Genomic DNA, 9,237 nt, shown 5'->3' on the forward strand with positions numbered 1-9,237 from the left:
GTGGCAAAGGGTGACTTACGGTGGAGCGTGTGTGGGTAACCAGCACACTGATTAGGTGATAAAGATTAAGGGTACGAAGTTAATTTTCATGGTTATTCACACCTTGTTCGTGATCCTCGGCATCCCAGTCACAAACTTGAGAGGGCACAATCAAGATTTAAACATGCCATTGAAAAGTTCAATGAATCTCAAAAGATCTAGGAGTTTCAATCCAATTAAAACCTAATAATCTATTTCGTATTTCATGGTGGAAATTGGTGAATCATCATTCGCCTACCTTCAAATATTTTATATCTTGGTTTACGGCATCCCTCTTCCAAGTTATAAAGTATTGTGTTGGTTCATAGCCTTAATTTTACATTCGGTTGTATTATTAAGGATTCTATATCTAATCTAAACTTGTGTTTCTTATTTTCAGACATATTCCAACAAAGTTGCTTCTGCATCAAACCCTACCGGCTCCTTCTCTCTCATGAACTGTTGTGGGAGAGTCATATTTGATGGTTCAAACTTTAATAATTGGATCAGGAACATCAGGATGGTCACGTGTTACGAGGACACGGAATATGTCCTTGACAAGGAACTGAAAGAAATTTAGGAGTCTACTGCTACTCCATAGGAGATCATTGACTTTAGGCACATGAGAGAGATGCTACCAAAGTGGCATGTATCATGTTGGCCATAATGACAGCTAAACTCCAGAAGTCCTATGATGACTTTTACCCTTTTGAGACGCACATGGACCTGATGGACGGCTACATCAGAGTGCTCGTCAAGAGAGGTATGAAATCATCTCGTTCATGATAAAAACTTGAATGAAGGATGGTGAATCCAACACAGGCTACATGCAGAAAATGCAAAGGTTTGTGGACCGTTTGCTTAAGGTGAATGTGAACTTCCCTGAGGAGTTATCTATTGACATCATATTGCACTTCTTACCTACTTGTTATGATCAGTTCCGAATGACCTATCACATGAACAAGGTGGAAGTCACACACAGCAAGCTTCAAGGACTTTTGAAGACCGCCGAAACTGGTCTCAAAGGTAAATCGGTGTTTACTACTCCTAATCCGAACACTGCACCTATTTTGGCAATCGGTCAAAGTAGAGGGAAGAAGAGGAAGACCCCTTCGAAGGGTACCAAGGGAAAGTCTTTTGATGGCTCCTCTTCAAGTGGAACCAAAGGTGGTTCTGTCACTCTTTCTTCCAACCCAAAGGAAGCTCAATCTCAATGCTTCTATTTTCAAGAAAAGGGGCACTGTAAACGAAACTGCCCCAAGCACCTGCAAGATGTTAAGGATGTGAAGGTCAAACCTACCCATGCAGGTATTTACACTATATTGTCTAATAACTCACCGCATACTATTTCTTGGGTCCTTGATATAGGTTGTGGAATTTCATATATGTTCTGATTTGTAGGGCCTAAGAAGAAGTGAGGATGTGGAGCATGGAAAGATAAACTTGATCATGAGGAATAGGAAACCTTCAGCTGACACCAAGATTGGAGCTTAATCTTTGTTTCTAAGTAGTGGGTTAGTGTTAGATTGAATAAGTGTTGTTACTCGTCCGAAATGGCGAGAAATATTATTTCTTTTCACATTTTGTACAAACAAGGTTTTACTTTTTCATTGATAATGAATGTGGTGGTATTAATGCTTTTTATAATAATGTTCTTTATTTTAAAGCATTACCTTGTGATGGTGTATATGAAACTGTGTCCATTGTAGATAATTTAGTAAATAATGTATCGCATATCGATTGTTCCACTAGTTTGGATAAAGCGTCCTTGTGGCATTGTTGTCTTGGAAATGTTAACAAGAAGCGCATAGGCGAACTCCAGAAGGTTGGAGTCTTGGAGTCATTTGTGACAACCCGAAATTTCCATTTTGTACAAACTATATCACTTCAATAGAAGTTATACCAGTCACAATTAATTTTCAGACTTTTTCGCGTAAGTTTGAGAAATTCAGGGTTTACACTTCAAGAAATATCAGGAGAGTGGGTGCACTAGGGTTTTGTGCAACATTGTTATTCCAACACTCTATTATATTAGAGATCATTACAGGAATAAAAATATTTTCTGCCAGAAATGTCTCAGGACTATAAATAGAATTCTGAACCAAATTCATTCATTATTCACATTTCCAACTAGAGAAAATCCATTTTCTCTCTCAAGGATCTTTGGGTTTTTATCCCAAATCGTGTGTACCTCTTTCTAGTAATGTTAGAAAGCTTTATATGTGTTTACAACATGATTTAGAAGGCTAAATCACTAGATCTAGGAGTTTACTCCCCAAGGTGTTCTTGGGCGGTAAACTCCCGAAACAAAGCCGAGACCGACCCTTGTGCTATGCAACTGCCTCAGACTCATATGTATGTGTGTTAGGGACAAGAAAACAACCAATAATCACACATGTTTGGGAGTTCACGACCCAAGAGTTTCTTAGGCCGTAAACTCCCTTTTCAAACTCAAAATGGTGCTTTTAAGGCACCTAAAGCTTAGGACTTTTATCTAGACTTGTTCCCATTTAATCTAAGGCATTAAGCACATCAAAATCACTTATCAAAGTGAGTTTACGGCCAAGACTTTGTTCTTGGGCCGTAAACATGAAAAGAGGGCACCTAAGTGTGCCTAATGTCTTCATATGCTTGGAATAAAAGCCTAGAACTTATACCACCTATGCTTGAGGCTTGAAATCAACAAGAACACCATTCCAAGGGAGTTTACGGCCGTAAACTCCAAAGGAAATGGCCTTAGGGACACAAACTCCTAAATGGAGTGTTTCTAGACCTTAAATCCTTCCAAGAATTTGACCACCAAGTTGGAATAATTCTAGGAATCATTTGGAACTTCAAAACACACAAAACACCCATGGTTGGGAGTTTACGGCCGTAAACTCAAGAGTTTACAACCGTAAACTCCATGTGTGTTGGTCTATGAGGAGTAAACTCATATATGGGGTCCTTTGGAACCCTAAACACAAGTACCTTGTCCCACAATAGCATAGATGCAATCCTGAGGGCTTAAAACACTTATATAAAGTGTTTATTATGTCTAGGATGTCTTAACATTATCAATTAGTGATTTGAGGCTAATTGAGTGCATATATGTGTGATTATATGTTCATTAGGATCGTAGTGTGTGTACAAGTCCTCGCTTGACACCTAGCAATCCTACACCGTTCAGTTCATCCCAATCACCAACTACTAGTGAGTTCATACCCCTAATCAATGTTTTAAATGATTTTAAATGCTTAAATGGGGGGGGGGGGAATACAAGTAGAAACAAACATGTTATTAAATCATTGATATGTATTTTAAAACTGTGTTTGTCATTTAACAGATTTCACATACTACAATATGTGATGCATGAAATGGTTTTAAATCATAAAAACACATTGTTATCAAATATTTTACCTTTGAAATGTATATTAAAATGACATCAAGTCATTGTTAATTATTGTTCAAAACCCATAAGATGTCTTACAAAACCATTTTACATTCTTGAACTAAACTATGCATATACACTTATATTCTTATATATGTATCGATGTTATAGTTTACACCTTTCATTCAGTTTCCCACACCCTTGAGTAGTAAGAGTGTATAAACCTACATGATCAACCAATTATATTACAGTAAATTTTCATAGGGATAATTTGAAGATATCAAACATTACTTCTATTACAGGGAATCACACAAGAGTCACTTCATTCATGAGTCTATACTAGTACATTACCTGATACATGAGTACATACAGATGCTTACCTAATACATGAATATGTATACATATACTTACCTGTTACATGAACACACATACATGAATACCATACAGGAACATTTTTACATAGGTGCATTATCCTGTATTCACTTACCTGGATACTTGTACTTAGAACTACGAGGATGATTTATTGGTACTTATTGTATAAATTATCTTTCCTATCCCGGTTCAATGGGATATCTCGGCGGGACTTACCATTCCGAACCCCACTGATTAGCACCAGTGGTCGGTGACCATCTACTGAGGTCTAAGGTTACTACTTATACTAGGTAGATCGATAACCGGGGCTAACCCCTCCACCCACCTGCTGCTGCTACAGAGGACAAGTGGATAATCTTCATTTGTTCATAAGGTTATACCTTTCGCTTATTGCGATGTTGTGTTACTCCTAGTACCCAGCGATGACACTTACATTAATACTTTTTCTGGACAATCTTCGGATGTTCATTAGGTTACATATTTCGCTTAATGCGATGTCGTGTTAGTCCTAGTACCCAGTGACAACATTTACAGTAGTACATTTTCTTGTTTACTTTATTTTGTAATACTTTCACATAAACGATGAGTTGGACTAAGTATGATTAGTACTAGTCAATAGAAAGGAAAAACTATCATTTTACTTACAAAACATTCAGGTCTTGGTAGAAGAGTACATCTCAAACTGATAGAAAATAAGGGATTTTCTAGGGTTTCATACTTACATCAACATTTTCATTTAAAGGTTTACATGGCCTTCATAACAGATTTTCATAAGCAAGACAATGACACTTAATTACTTATGAATTCACCAGCTATAAAAGCTAATACTCTCTTTCAAAATAACTTGTATTCTCAAGTCAACAGTAGACAGGTACGATGGCTAGGTTTTGAGAAGACGGAGCAGACAAGACGCGTCTTTTATTTTGATTGTATATTTTGGTGTCTTACTACAATGAAAGAACGCACATGAATTAAAACTTTACTTATAATGCAATGGATGATGTTGTTGCTTGTTTATTATATTACACTGTTGTGATACTGTACATGACATCCTCCACCCCTGAACGTTTCCGTCGTTCGTGGTTTTGGGGTGTGACATCATTTGACTTAAGGTCAGATGATAGTTGCGAGTCTTGTTTGCTTGGAAAAATGAAAAAGTCACCCTTCACTGGTACTTGTGCTAGGGGTGAACGTTTGTTGGACCTGATACACACAGAGGTGTGGACCCTTCAGAACCGCCACAAGGGATGCTAACCGCTTCTATGTGCCTTTTACTGATGATTACCGTAGATATGGTTATGTCTACTTAATCAAGCATACGTCAGAAACCTTTGAAAAGTTCAAAGAGTTTAAACAGGAAGTAGAGAATCAGCTTGGTAGGAACATTAAGATGCTCCGATCCGATCGAGGATGAGAGTATCTTAGTACAAAGTTACTTGACTATCTTAAGGTATGTGGAATTGTTTCACAATTGACACCTCCCAGAACACCATAGATTAATGGTGTGGCTGAGAGGCGCAATTGAACCTTGTTAGATATGGTTCATTTCATGATGAGTCGATCTTCGTTACCAATATCATTTTGGGGGTATGCCTTAGAGATTACCACCCATATCCTAAATCTTGTCCCTACCAAGAAGGTCGCCAAAACACCTCACAAGATGTGGACTGAGAAAGTTCCCAATTTAGACCACATCAAGATTTGGGATTGCAAGGTTTTCGTGAGACGTGAGACTCAAGACAAGCTCGATCCTCGTAATGAGCGGTTTATTTTCATCGGCTACCCATAGAAATCCTTTAGTTACCTTTTATACAGACTCAGTGAAAATGTGGTCTTTGTAGCAAGAAGAGGAGAGAGAGAGAGAGAGAGAGAGAGAGAGATAATTTATAAACCAGGGAAATAGTGGGAGGCAACATGACCTTGAAGAACTTCAAGAGTCAAGCGGTGAAGGAACCTCAAACCCTAGCCATCAACCTTAGGAGGAAACTCCTATTGATGAGTCTGTACCTCTGAGGCGTGCCACAAGAGTTAGGAATCCACCTGAGCATTACTATGGTTTTCATATTACTACGAAAGGTGATGCATTTATCAGTGATAGTAAACTGGTAAATTTGAAATGAGCCTAAATACTTTAAGGAAGCCATGGCAGGCCCTGAGTCTGCCAAATGGAAAGAGGCCATGGACAGGGAGATTCAGTCTATGTATGATGTAACACCCCGTTCTTTAAGTGTTTAAGTATGAGTCCCTGAGATTTAAGAGGAAGGTACCCGATAAAGGAGAAAAATAACAAAAAGAGAAAATATGTATGATGATTAACTAAAATGGGATGGTTTTAGCTAAAAATAAACTACGGAGAGAAGTAATAAAATGAAGCTATCACTCGTATTCAAGGTTAGTGAAATGATTCCAAATTGGCTCACATTTGCACCCCTCTACGTGTGTGCGCAAGAGAGATCCTTGGTTCTATAAGTCGTATAAAGGTAGCTAGTATTTGTAGTTATAAACCAATTTTCTTTTCATAATCACACTAGTGTGGGATGAGTTAAAAGTCACTTAACCCACTTATTATTCTCTTCCAATTACCTTACTTTGATAAGTAATTTATCACTCATTGGTTTATAACTACAAATACTAGCTACCTTTATACGACTTATAGAACCAAGGATAGGATGGTTTTAAATAAAAATAAACTACATAAAGAAGTAATAAAATGAAGCTATCAAATCTCCCCAAGCTTGAACCTTACTTGTCCTCAAGTAAGACAAGACTAAAATGAACTTGGGACGAACTACCCTAAAAATAAAAAGAATGGATATAGACATGGAACCTATTCAACGTTAGTCAACATGGTCAGAATGGATCTCGCTGCTATCTCACAGCTTTTTCATCCGATGACAGCGGGACCATAAACCACAGCCAGGACAACTCCTCTAGGTGAGTAAGGAGGGATGGTCAGTCGCAGCCTCAATGGAACATGCATACAATGAATAACATATGTAGTAGGGAGAAAGCAACTGGATGGGCTCGGGTGGAGCTCTTCTTTAAGTGCACACTCTTATATCACGTCTGCCGATTTCTTTCATGTGTAACTAGGTTTAATCACTCGGGCACCATTCTAGGAATCGGCTAACTTAGTGTTGGCCCAAACCTCCCGTAGTATCCGACTCGACAGTCTCCCTAACATCACCAATTTGCGAAAAACAACTCGATCTATATACAATAAAACAGGCCTATACAAATGAATATCAAACGTCGGGTGACCGAGATGTTGGAAAATTTGTTCAATAATTGAACTGGCCACCTATCTAACATAGTTGCAGCTGAAAATTTGCATGCCATTTTTTTTATTTTTTTACACATACTTGAAGGTAATGTATTAACAATCGAAATTTTTAACAAGAAAACCCTTTGACTCAAAATTTGGTTCCCACAAGTGTGTAAGTGGAACCGAAAGGGTAGTAATATAATCTGAATGGTCTAAGTGTGAAAATGACCATGTGTGGAGCATAAAGATGTAATGTAAGCTCCTTTTTAAACATGTGATTTTTTCAACAATGATGAACATGTCCAAATGTGGACTAAAAGACTCTCTAAAATCCTAAGGAAATCGCCAAAAGATATGGTGATATAAAGAGGCCGGATATGGATTCTACTCGGGGACAAGCACCAGTGCTTCATCCTAACGGTTCTAACATGATTAAGTATGATCCTCTCGGCGGTAGTGACCGCAAGGCTAATACATCCATTGCTATAGTATATCCTACACTCGTTAGTATTGTATACATAATTCTTCATGAAAACTACCTGGCCATGATCACTTACCCCATTAAGGTACCAGCGTCTAATCCCAAGTATGAAATCCCAAACTGCAGCTAGTGGTCCCGGTTCGATGGGTGAGATAGCAACAAGATCCTGGACCAATAATGATACAATAACTGTGAACCTATTCCATGGCATCCAAGAGAGGTGATAATAAATAGAAAACAAAAATGCATGATGGCTAATTCCCTAAGCTAAATGCCATGCAAAAATAAAAGATGAAAAAGAAGAAAATAAAATCCTTTTTTTTATTTTATTTTATTTATTTATTATTATTTTTATGATTGCAATTTATACTAAAATGCTATGCAACCTAATTAAAATGCATGATAAATTAAAAAGAAAAAGGAATACCCCACCCCAAGCTTAGAAATAAGCATTGTCCTCAATGCTTGGGGCGAGGCAAAAGTACCTAAACCGAGGGATCGGGAGGAGGATACGGGTATTGGGGTAGGGGTAAGGGTAAGGTGGAGGGGGATAAGGATAGGTGGGTGGAGGGTATGGATAGGGAGGCAGAAGTGGGACGTTATCAAAATGGTTTTGGGATTGGTGCCACACCCACATATGGTGCATTTGCTAGGACATGATTTGGTTTGAGACACAAAGCGCCTCGAACCGCTCGGAAAAATTAGGGGGAGCGGGTAGTACCCGGGAGGGGCTTGTTGTTGGGCGTGCTGTGGACCATGGGTGGCCTCATCGCCAGGCTCGTCATCCATAGGCATCTCGCCATCATCATGATCCTGGAGCACATCCTCATTGACTGACTGGGTGATGGTCCTCGTGAGTCTCCACTGAGTGCGATCGTGGAAGGTGAAGTTGGTGACACGAGGGTCGGGAAGAACGAGATACCCGACCCCTTGAGGACAATACCATGTGAAGTTGCTCCTATTCCTACGATGGATGTGGTGCATGTTTATGAGGGCGTGATCATCCAAAAGATTTTTGCTGTCAACAGGCTGGTATTCGTTAGGGAGCTCGATGTCAAGATCGTGAGCCAAAAGTGTGACAAATCCCCCAATGCAAATATCAAAGAACGTCTTGGATCTCATGTGTGCAAATTTGTGGAAAAAGAATGAAGAAAAGTTCGGTATTGGTGGATTGTCATGCCTTGTCATACACCAAAGGAAGAAGAGCTCATTTTTGGTGACCTGGCCGGCTTCTTTGCGGGCAAAAACTATACACACCAAGATGTGATGGGCAATGCGGAGGCATGGGTGGATGATAGATGTTGCTTTATCCCGATTGGCACACGAAAAGATACCCCTGGTGATTTCCATCCAAAAGGTCTCGTGATTGAACTCAGCAGGTAGGAAGTCGAAAACTGTTGATGTGTTTGAAGAAGGCAAGCCCAAGATGTCGTTTATCGTTGCAAAATCGATGTACCTTCAGTCCCCTAGAAGTTAGAATGCGGCTTTCTTTTTTTCGCTATCGTACCTGCAATCGGCAAGAAACTATCTAGTAGGGAGCTCATAAGTGTGCGCCATGAGGTTAAGAAGGTTTTCCCACCCAATGTTACGGAACAATTGGGTGACCCCTTCAAAAACCCCTAACAATATGAGTGTGGGCTTGCACACGAACTTGGTGGATGCAACCTTTCTAGGCAAGCATTTTGTGTAGTTTTCGGCTGCCTTGGCATCCCGAAATCTTGGGATATCGGG

Source organism: Lactuca serriola, chromosome 3 (assembly GCF_051521515.1).
Source record: "Lactuca serriola cultivar US96UC23 chromosome 3, Lser_US96UC23_V15, whole genome shotgun sequence".
NCBI lineage: Eukaryota > Viridiplantae > Streptophyta > Magnoliopsida > Asterales > Asteraceae > Lactuca > Lactuca serriola.